General features: G+C 40.5%; 1 long non-coding RNA gene across 2 annotated transcripts in view; it reads right to left on the bottom strand.

Annotated features, from left to right (window-relative positions):
- Positions 1 to 4,751: 4,751 nt before the first annotated feature.
- LOC123359532 overlaps positions 4,752 to 16,277 on the bottom strand; it is a 49,155-nt gene continuing 37,629 nt past the window's right edge. Inside the window, exons 3-4 of one of the 2 annotated variants that reach the window (XR_006575884.1) lie at positions 11,196 to 11,263; positions 4,752 to 5,000 (exon numbers count right to left, since the gene is read on the bottom strand). This is a non-coding gene — a long non-coding RNA (uncharacterized LOC123359532). Of the gene's footprint in view, positions 5,001 to 5,158; positions 5,486 to 11,195; positions 11,264 to 16,277 lie in introns of those variants that run through there. The other variant, XR_006575886.1, reaches the window with a different exon arrangement.

The raw sequence follows: 16,277 nt of genomic DNA, 5'->3' as shown, positions 1-16,277 counted from the left end.
CAAACAAGATTAGTGTCCTACAAATGATTCTCAATGAACACGAGAAGACCAGTGCAAGATTCTGTGGACCAATGAATCAAGGCTGGACATGTTTCCTATGAAGAGGACTTAGGTTCGACAACAAGTGGATGAAAAGGTAAAACATGAGTGTTTTGGACTAGTGCAGATGGGATCCATAGAGATTTGGATCAGAAGGTTGTACTGTATATCACCACTGCTAGACAAACTATTAGTAGCTGGGCAAACTATTCATAGCAAATAATTTATCTGATGATTTTAGCCCTTTTATTTTTTCATGAATTATCTGGAAACAGATATTGGGCCAGATTCACTGATTGAGTTATGCCAGCTGATACCACTCTAGGGTCTCACTGGCAGAAAGTCCACCAGGAGCAATGGTGCTGCACCATAAACACCACTCTGCTGAGGAAGAGGTGGGCTAGAGCCACCCAGCACAGCTCACAAAGTTAGTAAGGCCAGATTGGGCGGGGTGGGATGGGGAGTGGCAAGGTAAAGGATGGCTAGGAAATGTAAAAGCAGCAAAGAGTCCTGTGGCACCTTATAGACTAACAGACGTTTTGGAGCATGAGCTTTCGTGGGTGAACGCCCACTTCGCCAAGCAGCTGGTATGTGTGCAAACAACTCAAACATTGATTTCCTTTACAGGTTACATTGTCACCAGGAATCCTCAGTCACAATACAGCCTGGAAAAGGCAATGCTGCTGTGTTTGCTGTATTCACAAATTTTTGGTTTGATATCTCAGCAAGTAATTTCTGCTCAGGGCACATGTTGGCCACAGCTGGGAAAATCATGATCCGGTAGTGTGAGTCCACAGGCTGCTGCTGGGAAGGCAGTTAATAGGACATGTAAACTTGCATGTGCTGCATATATTCTGACCACTGCTGAGGGGCATACGGAGGAGACACTGGGAACATGGTGGACATTACTCCATGCCAGAGGATAATTCATAGCTGATTTTCCTGCAGGATAAATTAATAACGAGTGTAAATAATTTTTGACACATTTCATAGCTCCATCATATATAACAAAAGGAAATTCACAGCTAGTGTCACATGTTCTTCAGCATATTTTGCAGCTGAGTTACACTAGTGAGTAAATGTATTGGGGAAAAAAGCTTTGATTAAAAAATAACACACTCAAAGCACCACTACTGGTTCTAATCCTGCAGTCAGAGCCAGTGTAGCTTGCAGATCCCATTGCAAGGTGGAGAATACAATTATAATAAATTTAATTATCCAAATAAATCAATTTTTCAGGAATTGTAGATTCACATTTTCTCTTCACCAAAACCCTGTGGTGCAATAATCACTTTATAGCAAAGAATTTTCCTGCAGGGTTTAATAAAATATTGCTCCATGTTTTACTGTAAACCAGACTGTTGACTATGCTTAGCTACTGTTCGTGTTTAGCTTGCTCTGACTTAATTAAGGTTCTTATTTGCTGTATTGGGTTAAGGTCAGGGCTCTGAGGATGTCATGCCAATTAGTGCCCTTGACTACTCTTTTCTGCTTAAATTGCCTCTACACAGGTGAGAAGAAAGGTTTGCATCATTATCCTCTTGATAAATGAGCCCACAGACAAGCAGCTGTTTTCTAGAAGGAATCCCCTTCTGTACAAAGCTGCTGAAGAGAAGGGTGAAAGCAGCAAAGGTATTCACAAAGGTTTGTTTGGAACATAACTTGCATATTGACCTTGATGACATTTGCAGCCCTTTTTATTCATGTTCCACCAATGTCTATACAAGTGATTTGGTTGGTTTGTTTGCAAGAAAGTTTGTGGAAAGTTAAATTCTCACAACTACTCATACAAAAATGTGTTTACACAAATGCCAGTTCTGGAAGGGTTAGCACAGTCATCTCAGAATCTCTTTGGGTTTTTTTCAAGTGTATGGAATTTTCAATCCAGCAGGAATAGTCAAAATGAATAGTCGAGGAGCGAGGCATCAGCTGAAATATCATGAGTGGGTGAGTGAGTCTCTCTCACACACACATGATAAAAAATCTTAACAGAATTTTTTGAAAAAAAGGAAGGACTGGATTCATCTGTATGGAAAAAGAGGCATAGGTCATTGTAATTTAAAAATCAAAATGTTTTTTGACAAAAAATTTCATTTTGTCAAAATCTAAACATTTTGAGAAAGGTGTTGATTTTCACAAAATTCGGTATAAAAGAAAAAGAAATTAAAGAAAGCATTTCAATAATCTCAAAACAGTTTTCAGACATTTTTCACTATGGAATGTTTCCATTTTTCATTTCATTTCTAAACAACTAATCAAAACAAAATTCACTGTGTGTGTGTGCATGTGTATACACATATATAAAAATGTCAAAATTAGAATGAAATATTTCAGTTTTATCTAAATTTAAATGATTTGATCAATTCAAAGTGATTTATATGATAGAAATGCAGTTGGCTGTTCATTATTATTATGGATATCTGCAATAGGTGTGCATGGAACTTTACAGGTAGGCAGAAGCCAGGCAGTGGAAATGAAACCGTCTTCTGCAACATGGATCTTCCTTTGCACATTTGACAGTAGAGGTGATCTCCAGTTCTTCACTGCTGATCAATGTTCTATTAATAATCCTCTACCTGAGTCTGGGTTGCAGTTAACCTATTCACAAATTAATGTTCCAATACTGTACAATTTGTACAGAAGTTAGTCCTCATTTGTCATTTCAATGTGGTGATCTGAGGAAAAAGTAGAAATTCCCTTTTGATAGCAAGCAATATATGGTAGGTTCTCTGTTCCAAGCTGCTAACGCATTTTAAATTAAAGTACAAGTTATCCCAGGAATGCCTCAAGTCATCATAATTCTCTTGAGCTCTAATACTTATACTGAGGCTCGGAAATGGTGCAAAGAGGGTAAGTTCCACATCACACACTCTTCTCCTCAGAAAACAACAGAGGCCCATCTGTATGATTAGGGCTTTGTGGGTTGAGTATGGGAACAGTCACTCTTGCTGGCATATTTCTCTCCTAACCAGCTGGATTTCTGAATGCAAATGAGTATGGAAGTCAATGTTGCAACAAAAGCACTAACCCCATCTGTGAGTTCCATCCTGCTTAGAAGGGGGTGAATGGAGATAAATTAAATGGTCACAAGGGAAGTAGTCAATGGCTGCATGGTTCTTGAGAGAGCTGTGCTGCCAAGAGTGAGGAAGAAGGCCTGAAAGAGCAGGGAAGGGAAGAAAGCCATCCCTGGGAAAGGTCTGGAATTCATGGAGCTATACTGTGCTTCCCCTGCAAATCCTTGGGCTTTGCATTGTTGGCAGACTATACACCCTAGCCTCCCAGGCTACAAATCTCTCCATTTTGAAAAGAGGGCAACAGGTGGTACCATTCCCATTGGGTGAAATTCATGAGATTTTAAGGGCAGGGTTTTCCCTTTCCATGGGTTTGAGACCTGACATCATTAAGATAAGCCAAGGGGTGTGCAAAAATATACTTGTATGGACTTCTCCCTGGTGTCTTCATATCTGTGGAGGCTGTTATACCCGAGTTATTCCACCATAAACTTGCAATAACATTTTCTCATGACGTGCTCTGTGTTTTAAGCCAGGATAAAGAAGAGGGGAATCTGGCAGTTTTTTTGAGAGAACTGCAGATTCCTTCCTCAGTTATGCGCATTTTATAAATCCAGAATGTGTCACTCATTTTAAGAGACTGCAACCACTTTATTTTTTGGGTATGGTTTATTTGTAATTTAAGTCAGGGGAGGAATATGCCATTATCAAAAACAAAACAAACTCTGTGAGTTGGTCCTGAGTTTCTGCTAGACTGGTAGCTCAAGATGGTACTGCAGCTGGCCAGTCTGTTGATAGGGTAGGGTTGCCAGGTATCTGCTTTTTGACTGGAATACCCAGTTAAAAAGGGACCCTGATGGCTCCAGGCCATTAAAAGTCTGGTTGGTGGTACAGTGGGGTTAAGGCAGGCTCCCTGCCTGCTGTGGCTTTGCGTGGGTCTTGAAAACAGCAGCATGTCCCCTATCCAGCTCCTACACATAGGGGCTGCCAGGGGACTCTGCATGCTGAATCCTCCCCAAGCCCTGGCTCTGCAGCTCCCATTGATTGGGAAACATGGTCAATGGTAGCTGCAGGGGTGGCATCTGAGGATGGGGCAGCACTCAGAGCCGCCTGGCTGTGCATCCGCATAGAAGCTGGATGGGGAACATGCTGCTGCTGCTTCCGGGAGCTGCCTGAGGTAAGTGCTGCCCGGAGCCTGCACCCCGACCTCCTCCCATGCCCCAGCCCAGAGCCCGCTCCCACACTCCAAACCTCCCAGCCCTGAGCCCACTCCTGCACCCCAATCCCCTCATTCCCAGCCGCAGACCCACCCCAGAGCCCACACCCCCAGCTGGAGCCCTCATCCCCCTGCAGGGAGGGGGATAGAGTGGAGGAGGGGCCTTGGAGAAGGGGCAGGGCAAGGGTGTTTGGTTTTGCGCAAGTAGAAAGTTGGCAACCCTACTGATGGGATATAATTTTTTGTATACAGTTTAGTTGTTTTATTTTCAGGAATAGATTTCTTGTGTGTGAATGATTTTTCTTTCCCTTTGCTAAGTTTGTGGCTAGTTACAATTACACATTTACTGACAATTTAATATTTTCTCTTGGCATCAGCCTTATGTTTAATTTGTTCAGATATGCAATATTTTATTTGCAGCTTTTGTGTATTTCTAATAGTTTCTCTGGTACATAGTTCCTTGTACACAGAAATAAGTTGAGAAAGGAAAAAAAAATGTATTCAGTCACAAATAATGAACAATAAACTTGATTCTTTGTAGGAGTTCTCACTTTGGGAATCTTTTCCCCCCTTTTTGGCTGATCTTTGTTAGTTTTCTTCAAACAGATTGATTCTCTTAAGTATGTGAAGGAAAGAACATTTGGGCAATATGATCTTTGCTATTCTTCTGTAATTATCTTGTATCAGGTTTTGTGGCTTTTTTCAGGCTCTAGTGGGGTTTTTTGCAGATCCTTCTGTGGGAAGTTACATCAAAGGATACTATTACTTCATCTACTTCAATACATAATTATTGGATATACTGTGAAAAAGTCCCTGGAGCTTCTCACTGTGATTAAATTGTCCTTATTATACAGTTTCGGTAATAGAGACAAAAATAAATAACTTTGGAGGAGAGACACTTACTGGCAGTAGGTGGCCCGGATTGTGCATTTTTTGCAGCATAGAGAAACACCCAGGATACAATGGGATCACTGTTTATGTGCTGCAGTAGGCACAATGGTTTTAATTTCCCTTTCTAGCTTGCGCGGTATGTTCCAAGCTGATTTTATACATAATTTATTCAAGTGACTAAAGGCTTCCACTTGGCAATCTGCTGCACGAATTACCCCATCAACACTTTTCCCATCTTGCTCACTATACTTTGGGGCACAGTCCTGGGTGTTGAGAACATTAAACACCTGCCTGACTCGACCTCGTGGCAGGAACAGGATCCGTGCAGCTGGAGGGAAACATCACACAATTTTCCCAAGTCAAGACAAAACAGAAACAAACAAACAAATACAAAAAAAACCACTCCCCATTTCCAGGTCTTCCGGTTTATATTGAGCATTCTTCTATAATCAAAAGGACACAAAAATATTCAAATGTCTCTCATCATGTTCCCTGAATACAGCATTAATCCTCAACCATAAAGCTATATAAACAAGGCAGCTCTCCTACCTCTAGAACTCTGTCATAGCTCATAAATACCAAACAGACATCTCTCCTCCTTCTGAGAGCAACCCAGCACGTTCTTTTAAGGTTCTGAGCCTAACTAGACTCAGCTGTGCCTAATCACTGCAATTCAGGGACACATTCCAGCTAGGACATTTTGCTGGGAGTTAACCCTAAAAATCAATGTTGTTGTCTGACTCAGCATGGTCTTCTCCTACAGGCATTATGGGGTAGGCAGGCCATTCACCTGGTTTTAAACCAGACAGGCTTCTTTTTGGGTGGTTTATCTGCCATCCAATACTCAGAGGAGGGATGCAATTTTGAAGAGTGCGCTGCTCAGCCCCACCCTGGCATGATCTTGCATGCACTGTGCATGTGAGTTCACACCAGCAGGAGTGGAGTGTCACACTCTTCAAAATGGCATCCTCCATGTGGCGTGACCTCATGCACGTGGTGTGAACAAGGTCACACCAGTAGGGGAAGGCCCACACCATTCCCGGAAGTACTGGAATGTCAGGTATTCTGGGAATGTGTGAGTGTCCACCCTAGCAAACTATGGGGGCTAGGTGCATTAGAGCTGTGGAGTGGAGAACTGTGGCCAGTGGGAGCCATGATCGGCCGAACCTGCAGATGCGGCAGGTAAACAAACCAGCCTGGCCTGCCAGGGACATTCCCTGAACAAGCGGTGGCCCAAGTTTGAGAACCACTGCTCTATACCATTACCAAGCTCTGTGGGGCCATTATCACAGGGACTGCCCTCAGGTAAGGGTTAAAACAAAGGGCAGTTGTGACCCTAACAACATCCCCATGCAAGAGGCTATGGGGGCTCAGTGATATCTGGTAGTAAATTTCAGCTGGCCTGACCCAGTTCAGTGTACCCCCACTGGTTAATGTATCTAAAAAGCACCATGTAAGATATCAATAGAAAACAAATAACATACTGATCATTAATATTATTGCATGGTGTATGTACGGAGGACAAATTCAAAATTACAGCCATATTGGGAATTGTGTTCTTAAAGTGTATCTGCCAGGCAAGGCTGAAGCTACTCCACCATAGACAAAGCTTCTGCCATCTGGAAGGCATTTCCCCGGTACACAAAGAGACAATGCGAATGCAAATTACGTAGAAGGTAAACAGGACTATCAAGACGGTTGCGGGAGGAGATTGCAGGAAACAGATCAATCTGCATTTTAGCAAACATCATCAGGGGAAGAAGCCAGCAGGAAACTTCCTTACCAAGAGACACCATGTCAACTTCCTGAAACCTTGAATGAACTTTACTTTAAGGGCTAATCTTCAGAAGAATTCATTTCAGAGGTTCACTGGACAAAGTGAGAGGCAAAGAACCCCAAGTTATATTTCACCTAAGAAGACAAGTGAACTGAGCACTTTGGACTTTGTGGAAGTTCCTAATAAAATGGATGGTCAGCCATCTTGCTGGAAGGTGGATTGGTAAGGAAACGACCTTGAACAAAGTCTGTAGCTTGTTTTGTTAAGTCTTACCTTATAGAAAGCATTTTTCACTTTTATTTGCTTGTAGCAATTCCTAAATAAACTTGTTTTACTTTTAATCTAAACCAGCCCAGTGCTGTTTGATTTAAAGTGAATGTTAAATCCAGTTAATGTAGCAAGCTGTTGGGTATTGTATGTTCAAAGAAACAAACAAACCTTAATATCTCTCTGAATGGTCCAGGAGAGGGCTGGATATTGTGGAACACATGGTTTTGGGAAAATTCAGGACTGGGAGTATGTTGGGATCACCTCTGCTTAAGGTAACTGGATGATAGAGACTAGAGTGGGGCTGCTGTGTTGTAGGCAGGCTGCTGGGGTCAGAGCGCTGAACCATGCCTGCATAGCACACAGACACTCCGGACACTGCATGCTTGTCTGCTGGCTGGAAGCATTCATATAAGAGAACCACACCAGCAGAGCATCTTGAGACACAACCCCTTACTGGTCTGGTCTGGATTGCACCCCAAACATGACAGTAGTGAAGGGAGGAGAATTCTCCCTTCTCTGCTAAAAGCAGATGGGAGCTTCCCCTTCTCTCCCTGCCTTAGGTAAGCAGTGCTCCTACACAGCTCCCCCGCATCTCCCTTGGCTAGTTCAGTGAGAACTCCCCAGCCTGCTTCCATTTATTTTAACCATTGCCGAAAGGGAATTTTAAACTACTCCCTCCTCCCACCAGTGCTCATTGAGGAGATGCAAACTGCCTCCCTTCCATTTCTGTGTTACTTGGTACCTGTGCGGGGGGAAAATCTGGCTCCTAGAGTCCTGATGCTTTTAAGAGGTTCTGTAAGGGATAGAGAAAATCTTGCTCCCTTCAGCAACATGATAGAGCCCTTATCTAGCTTTGCTTCTTTTTGAGCTAGTTCCAGCACCTCACCTAAAGCTGGCTTAAGCTTCTTCCAGCATTTCTGTGACAAGTGCTTTCCCCACACACTGTTAATCAGGGTGGAAGATGATTTAGGAGTCAGTATGAGATGTCAAGACACAGCACAATATTTTATGTGGGGTGTTTGTTTGAATGAAGGATGTACTTAATAGTTTGAGAACTTGCTGTCCTCTTTCTCCAAATACTAGTATAAATAAAAATACAGTGAATGTGATTTACAGGACATTTGTAACAGTGTGTCTATTATTTGTATTTTGACAATGGCAAAGGTCCAAATTAGGAGTGGGTTACCAATGTGCTGGGCACTTTATAAACATCTAGCAAGATGTGATCCTTGAGTATGCTCAGCCCATGTGAAATATACAGGAAAGATGTGGAGGCTGCATGTACGGTCATTAGATGTGCAATTGTCCAAAGCAAGACTGAACTTTGCTATTTTTCATTTATTGTTGCATTTCAGTGGAATCTAGTGGACAAACCAAGATGAGGCCCACTATACTAGGTACTTACAAATGAGGCAGCATGGTCTAGTGAACAGAACATTGGAATGGAACTCAAGAAACCAATATTCTATTCTCTGCTTTGCCACTGGTAGGCTGGGTGACCGTGGGCAAGTCACTTCACTGTTTTGTGCCTGTTTCTTCATCTGTAAAATGGGGATAATGATATTGACATCCTTTGTGAAGTGCTTTGCACTCTATTGATAAACGGTATTATTATTATATTACAATTACATAGCAAGAGACAGTCCCTGTGCAGAGGAGTTTACAATATAAATTGACAAAAGGGAGGAAGAAGGGGAGAGAAAACAGAGGTATAGAGTGAATTGTCCAAATAACCCAGCAGATGAGTCCCACACTAGGAACAGAAGTCAATTCTCCTAAAAGTACCAGTCCAGTGTCCCATCCACTAGACCAGTTTCTCTCAATGACCAGTCCATGGACCGGTCCCAGTCCCCGAGATTTCCCTGACACAGTTTAGAAAGGCAGCAAGTTGGTCCCTGGTATCAAAAAGTTGAGCAACACTGCCCTAGACCACACTGCCTCTCTTTTGTGTACCTGATTTTTAACATCAATGTTGTTTCCTGATTTGAGTTTCTAAACCTAGCATTATAATAATGCTAATATTATTTTTGTATGTAATATATACTTGGAGGCTGATTTTGTTAGAATGACCTTAATCCAGCCTCCTTTTTGGGTGCAATTTTGTTTTAAAATCAAGGCTCTAGCTTCTCCTTTCCTGTGGTAAGACAGGTGATTAGCAACATTCAAATAACCCAAGTGCAAATTAGCGAGCTGGTGGATAGCTTTGGACATGACTCGTCTTAAATCTGAGTTGCCACTGGCAAATAATTGAAGCAGACACTGATTTACAATGTGGTCCATAGTTTGTGACTAGTGTACACAGTCACATTGTGCATTGTCTCTCATCTTCCAGAGATAGAAAAAGATGACAGCATCTGCCATGCAATGTTCTGAAACAGTTCAATGTAGATCATTGTTTCCAGAGAAGCCTGGAAGTTCTTTTGTGGGGTCAGCCATCGAATGCTTGTTTGGGACATTAGCATTACCCCAGAATTATTTCCAATGTGCCTCAGGATTGAATGAGGTTGTTTTTTTAGAGTTTAGCCCAATAACAAAGATACTTGTGATATTTCAGACATGTCTTTGAAAGATTATGGAGGGCCTCATGAATTGGCAAATTCATATCTGGTCATGGCCACACAAGCTGGCACCCTGTGTCCAAATTTTGGGTGGGGATATATACCAGAGTAAGCAACCATTGCACCAGTGTTGATTTTAATGTTCTAGTTGTGATTCTCATTGTGACATTAAATTGCACATCCTCAGTTAGCATGTGAGCTACCTGACCAGGCTAGTGCACAATATTCACCAGTCAAGTATACCAGTGCTAGAGTAGCTGTTTGAAGTATGTGTGTATCGACACCCCATGGTGTGCCTACAAGGTTTTGGATGAGGCTAGTCCTTGCTTTTATCTTATCGTATATCTTTTCCAGATGAGCTTTAAAAGTTAAGCTTCTGGCCCTGGTTACACTCAAGTACTTTGGATATGGTTCATTTCAGGCCTCCTGACTACAAAAGGTGACATTGAGTGGTTTCTTGGTGGCTTTGCTGATTAGGTGGAAGGCTATTATCAATGGTTTAGAAGCATTGGGGTGCAGCTTCCAATATGAAAAGTATTCCACCATTATCTTGAGGTGGGTGGACAGGGTATTGCCACTGGTGGTGAGATCTTTCATTTTATCACAAGGCCGATGTTAGTATAAAAGAACTTGCATGAAATTGTGTCAGATAAGTCACTAAATGTAGATGTTGAATGGTAAAAAGGATCCAGAACAAATCTCTGAGGTAAACCATCAAGGGTGAATGCTTTGCTGATCTGCCCATTCTAAAGGACATGCTTTCTAAGGTTCCTCCATACATTGTGGCCAGGAGTTGCATAGTACTATGGCATTCGATGACTCTGACTTGAGCACTAGCCCACATCTCCATATCTTAGCATAGGAAGTGGACAAATCTGTAAGTGCTGTTTTGGTTTTTAGATTATGCAGGAACCCAGTTGCAATGTGACTAGTAATGGCGAGAACCTGGTCACAGCAGCTTCATTTTGGTTTAAAGCCAGCCTGTTCCTTTTGAGGGTGAAATGGACCAGTAAGACTCTCTCTGTTACCTTGTGAGTTGGGAGAAGGTGACAGTGGATGGCATTTAGCAATTTTCCATATTTGAGGATGGCAATGACTATCACATCATGCCAGCTTTAGGGCATCTTTGGGGCAAGATGACAACCTTCATGTGGTGCTCCTATTTTGTGTCATTAAAAGGTTACCAGACATAGATTTGTTGGTCTCTGGGTATGATTAGCAACATGGAATTAGTTCATAGTTCTTGTCTGGGACAGTCCTGAAGAGCCATAGGACTAGCTCTATGTGTAAAGCCGCGTAATGTGAAAGGTCTGTCACATGTTAACTGTGCCTATCTTTCAAGATTCTCAAGTCCTATAATGTGCCAGTTATTATTAGTTTCTTTTTCTCAGACAGTCAACCCTTCATAACCTGATAAACTCAAAACAAATTACCTTTGTAATAAGGATGTGCACTGCTTCTCTGAGGGATATCTCCAGTTCTCAAACTTCAGTGGTTTTGTCTGCAAGATTGTTGACAAAAATAAAGTCACAAGAATTTTTTATAATAAAAAAAAATGTTCTCACCCATGTTCACTGCAAACAGAAGTGTCTGAAACAGTTTTAATCAAATTTTCCATAAAGCTCAGAAACGGAACCTAATCATTTTCAGCATCAAAATTGAAAGCTACGGAAAGTTGAGTGAATTATACAGATTTTTAATCTTAACAACTGTAGTTCTTAATTCTCCTGCTATAATACAGTGCAAACATAATATTTTTTGAGATGGGTCTAAGCCCAACCCCCCCATTCACAATAAACCTGAAATTCTGGAGGCGCTGGAATCCCAAAATGGACCCAGATCCAAATTTCATTGCTGCTTATAGCTCTGAAACTTATTGAACCAAACATCAAGCTAGATCTGAACACCGTAAAAGCTCTGAAGTTTGGGGAATTTCACATATGTAGCAGTGAAATCTGTAACAAACTCAAGGATACTTTTGAGTCATTACACCTCTACCCCGATATAACACTGTCCTTGGGAGCCAAAAAATCTTACAGTGTTATAGGTGAAACCGTGTTATATTGGACTTGCATTGATCCGCCGGAGCATGCAGTCCCCCCCCCCCCCCCGGAGCGCTGCTTTACCACGTTATATCCGAATTTGTGTTATATCGGATCGTGTTATATCGGGGTGGAGGTGTACTTTTCAGGAAAATTAGGCAGAAAGAGAGACCCATGCTTTTAGGCAATAGATATGACAGATTCTTTTGAGATCTTTGTGCAAATGACTCAAAGGCAAGTGTACTTGTATGTACACACACACTTATTGGGTTTGCCATTTCCCTAAGTGGAGAAAATAAGTAACCAGCCACAAAACCACATTCTAGGGAAAGTGAAAGACCAACATACAAATGGTAGTAACAACGGACTCAGATAACTGACATGTTTTCCTTGAAGTGTTTGATCCTGCACTATGTGGGTGCACAGGATTGTATGTAGTATCAGGGGGTTGCCATGTTAGTCTGTATCCACAAAACCAATGAGGAGTTCGGTGACACCTTAAAGACTAACAGATTTATTTGGGCATAAGCTTTTGTGGGTAAAAACCTCCACTTCAGATGCAATGTTGTATGTACAAGCTCAACAAAAAACAGTGCTAAACGGGACAAGGAGCAGAGGGAAATGCACTCATACATTGACAGACCTCTTGCACAGCCTCAAAGCTACGCCTGCTGAGTAGGAGGAGTAAGGCCTAGGAGGTGAGCACATAAAGTATGTGCTATATTTGTATACTGAGGATGTCATTTAAGGCCATATTTTTTCAGACAGGCTCAGCCACCACAAGCATTCTGCCCATTTATTTTCCTTTACCCTGTATTTGAGAGCAAGGGGCTTGAGATCTACTATGCATCATGGAGGACTATTCCTAGAGCAAAATTTTCACATATGGCTACTGATTTTTGCCTTAATCTCTTCTGAGGTAGCCATCTAGAGATTCCTTGGGCCTTAGTTTCAGGAGTACTGAATTGAAGCGTATGTGAGTTATGGGTGCTCAGCATCTCTGAATATCAGACCTAACATGTCTCTATTTTGGGCACCCCAAAATTAGTGGCTATTTAGAACAACTGGGCTGTAATGCTTAACTTTACTCATGCCCATGGGCAGTCTATGGTAATGTGTGTGCTAGAGCATAATATTCTGGTATTTCTTGCTGCACACTACCCAAAGACTGTCAGGACCAAGTCGAAAGTGGACATAGACTCCAATTCTGCAGTTACATCCATTACTTAAGTGTGCTGAAAGAAAATCAAAGAAAAGCAATATGTCTAACAGTCATTTTAGAGATGACTATGAAAGATATTTGATTTTTTTAAAAAGCTAAACCACTAATTACTTTCTCAGACACAAATTGACAGAAAATTATTAAAGTCTAAACAACAAAATCTGATGGATCATCTGGGAAACAGTTTTCCTGATTGGTTATTTATGTCATTACAGGATTAATAGTCAATTATTCTGAAACACACTTTTCATATAATTTGACAGAACATGCAATTAGTCAGTAATGATGAAATAGCAATAAAATAGTTAGCAATAGTGAAACAGCAATGCAAACAATCAATGCCTTGTATTTATATTTCTTGCAATAGGATAATAGTTTGCAAGTTTAAATATTTCATTTCCAGCTCTCAAATTTTAACCCTTAATTTGAAAGCAGTTTTTAGCTATCAGTGTTTCCATATGCTCTAGAAGCCACAATCCTGCAATTGCATTTTCATGGATGTGATATTATTGGCGATCCACCCTCACATTGCTGTTTGCAGAAACAGGGTCTGATGTTTTAATGACACCTTTAATCACTCTTGATTTGATGATTTCCATTCTGAGTGTAGTAAAACTTTCTTTTGGGGTAGATTCTGGTACCTTCACACTTTCAGAAAATGCTTTGAGGTCTTTAATGTCTGCCTATATATCCACCAGAGAGGAGCAGTAGGAATCTCAATTTAACTTCTCATATGGCCTCTGACTATGTAGCATCCTATAGATCAGCAGTTCTCAACCTGCGGCCCAATCAGCACACAGCTGTGGCCCATGTGACATCCTCAGGGCCATACAAGTAGAATATATATTGTGTGGATGTGGCCCACATAACACACAGAGAGCTGCATATGCGGCCCATAATGATAAATAGGTTGAGAACCACTGCTGTAGATGGATATTGCAGTTGGATCATTGGCAGAACTTGGAACGACCCTCTTGGGGACAGCGTAGCCTTCGTTAGTAGATCTGAAACATTCCCCCAGGAAACAAAAATAATGAGAACAACCCTGCTTAAAAAGCAATAAAATCAATGAAGTATAGTAATTCTTTCATGCAATTTGTTCTGTTTAGCTTGTTTAAATGGAGCCCAGAGATAGGCACATTTTAGGTTAATAGGACAGACAGAAGAAATTAAATCAAATTTCTTCAATGTGCTTGTTTTTCTATTCCTCGCTGAAGGCTGAACATTTTTTTTCAGAGGCATTATTCTGGCTCAAGAGTATATCTAGCTAGGAGCTTGAACTGCCACAAAGTGAAAACAGTACCTAGTATTGAAACCAAACAAAGATAACCAATACAGACTCTTACTTTTCTTCATCAAAGTTGCTAAAATATGTTGCCCTTTTATTTTAATTCAATAATCTTTACACTTTCTGACCAGAGATTAGAGGTGAAGGTTATCAAATAACAAATTGCTATAACACAGCAATGTCTCAAACTCCCTGTAGAATGCAGTTCTAGACATTCGTCACCCAGGATCAATTTTTCATTAAGCTCTGTAAATGATTTTAAGCCTTTTCTTCTAAGACTATGGAGGATTTTTTTTATTACTCACCAGAAGATGGAGCTCTTTTAATAAACCACATTTTCTGGGTGAGATTTAGAGAAAAATGCAGATAAATTAAATTTAACAAATGAAACATTTTAAGAATTATTTCCTTTTTGTTTTTACGTAGAGCTTGACAAATATCTCAAAGCAGGCAAAGTTTATTTTGGGTACTTTACATCTGGAAAATAGTTTTAACATATGACACCACCATTTCCAGATTATATATTAGTTTTAATCTTATGCTTTAACTCTCTTCTGCCTCCTACATTACCCTATTGTCCCCAAATGGGCCCTTGAGTTATATGCACGTTTTGCTTCCAGTTTCATCAGTATTGAGCTGGAGTAACGGCATCATTGAAACCAACAGAGTTACTACCACTCTGAAATTAAAGTCAGAGTTACTGCTGTAAATGACAGCAGTATCTGGCCCACATTTCTTATAAAGAAAAGACCAGTTCTCCCTTTGCAGCATTAGCTAGTGCTCCTTTACTGCAAACTGTCAACTCAACAGAATACAAGCATGAAATTTACATTTTAGGAATAAGTTATGTAGCTTAGAATGTATTTTAGAGAAATTGACGTTATTATAAAAGTTTGAAAGTGATGTCATTATTCCACTTGAAAAATTAAATGACCTTTCCAGTATCCTGGCAGCATATTTGTCAATCCAATCTGATTGTACTCAGTAGCGACCTGTATATAAAAATACATTAATGTGTGTGATCATCTATATTTCTCTCTGAACATATGTATCACATTGGAAGGGGTTGAAAGTCATTTAAGCCTGAACATTAGATATAAAAATGTTTTTGTTTTTATTTTTTTAAACTCTCATCCTGGAAAAAGATAATAGACGAGTTTGGTTTTCCATGGGGATTAACAAAAAGGATAGCATTTGTATTTTTTCTGTATTTTATTTCAGCATAACTCAAAATATAAAAACTTCTACTCTGAGGATCATTTACATTACACAGCATTTAATAATTATAGCACCAGTTTAGTCCTATACCTTTTCAGCTTTGTATTATGCTTCAATTGTCCTTGGAGGGTTTTTAAGAACTTTACTGTTCACCATATGTGAACGTCCACATTTCCACAGTCCACCAATCCACATTTAATTACACTTTATCAAAAGCTGTACAGTAGTTATAGGTTTGAACATTTCTCTTGCCGGTGTCTTCTGTTGTCCTAAAAATATCACACATCTTTAAAGACTTGAAGCTAAGTTATTGAGAACTGGAGTGATGACACATACTGCACTGTCTGTACTCAAATGTATTTTCAGAACCATATTCTTACTTTTCCTTGGCTTTAGGTCACATGTTTTCAGAATAGAAATGGGAGCACTGGACTCACGGTGTATACTTACTTGATAGTAAATGTGTCTAATGAACACATGCCAGACAGTTCATCAGGAATTTAGGTGCTGTATCTTCATAAATGATGATGATGCATAATGTTGACAGGAAGAGTGGGTATATTACTACTTAAGGCCTTTATTACTTATGGCTTTCATATTTGTGCTGATGCATTATCTTGTGATGTCTTAAAACTACATTACATCAATCTTCTTGCAGTTACAGTTGCAGAATTATTTATTGTGTTGTGTAGTTGAGGCTTTTTTGTCAACGTGTTTTAAGTTTTACGAGGAAGAGGCTAGGATC

The sequence above is a fragment of the Mauremys mutica genome, chromosome 1 (assembly GCF_020497125.1).
Source record: "Mauremys mutica isolate MM-2020 ecotype Southern chromosome 1, ASM2049712v1, whole genome shotgun sequence".
In the NCBI taxonomy this organism is placed as follows: domain Eukaryota; kingdom Metazoa; phylum Chordata; order Testudines; family Geoemydidae; genus Mauremys; species Mauremys mutica.
The sequence above is the reverse complement of the archived record's forward strand: the minus strand, read 5'-3'. Positions and strand labels throughout refer to the sequence as shown.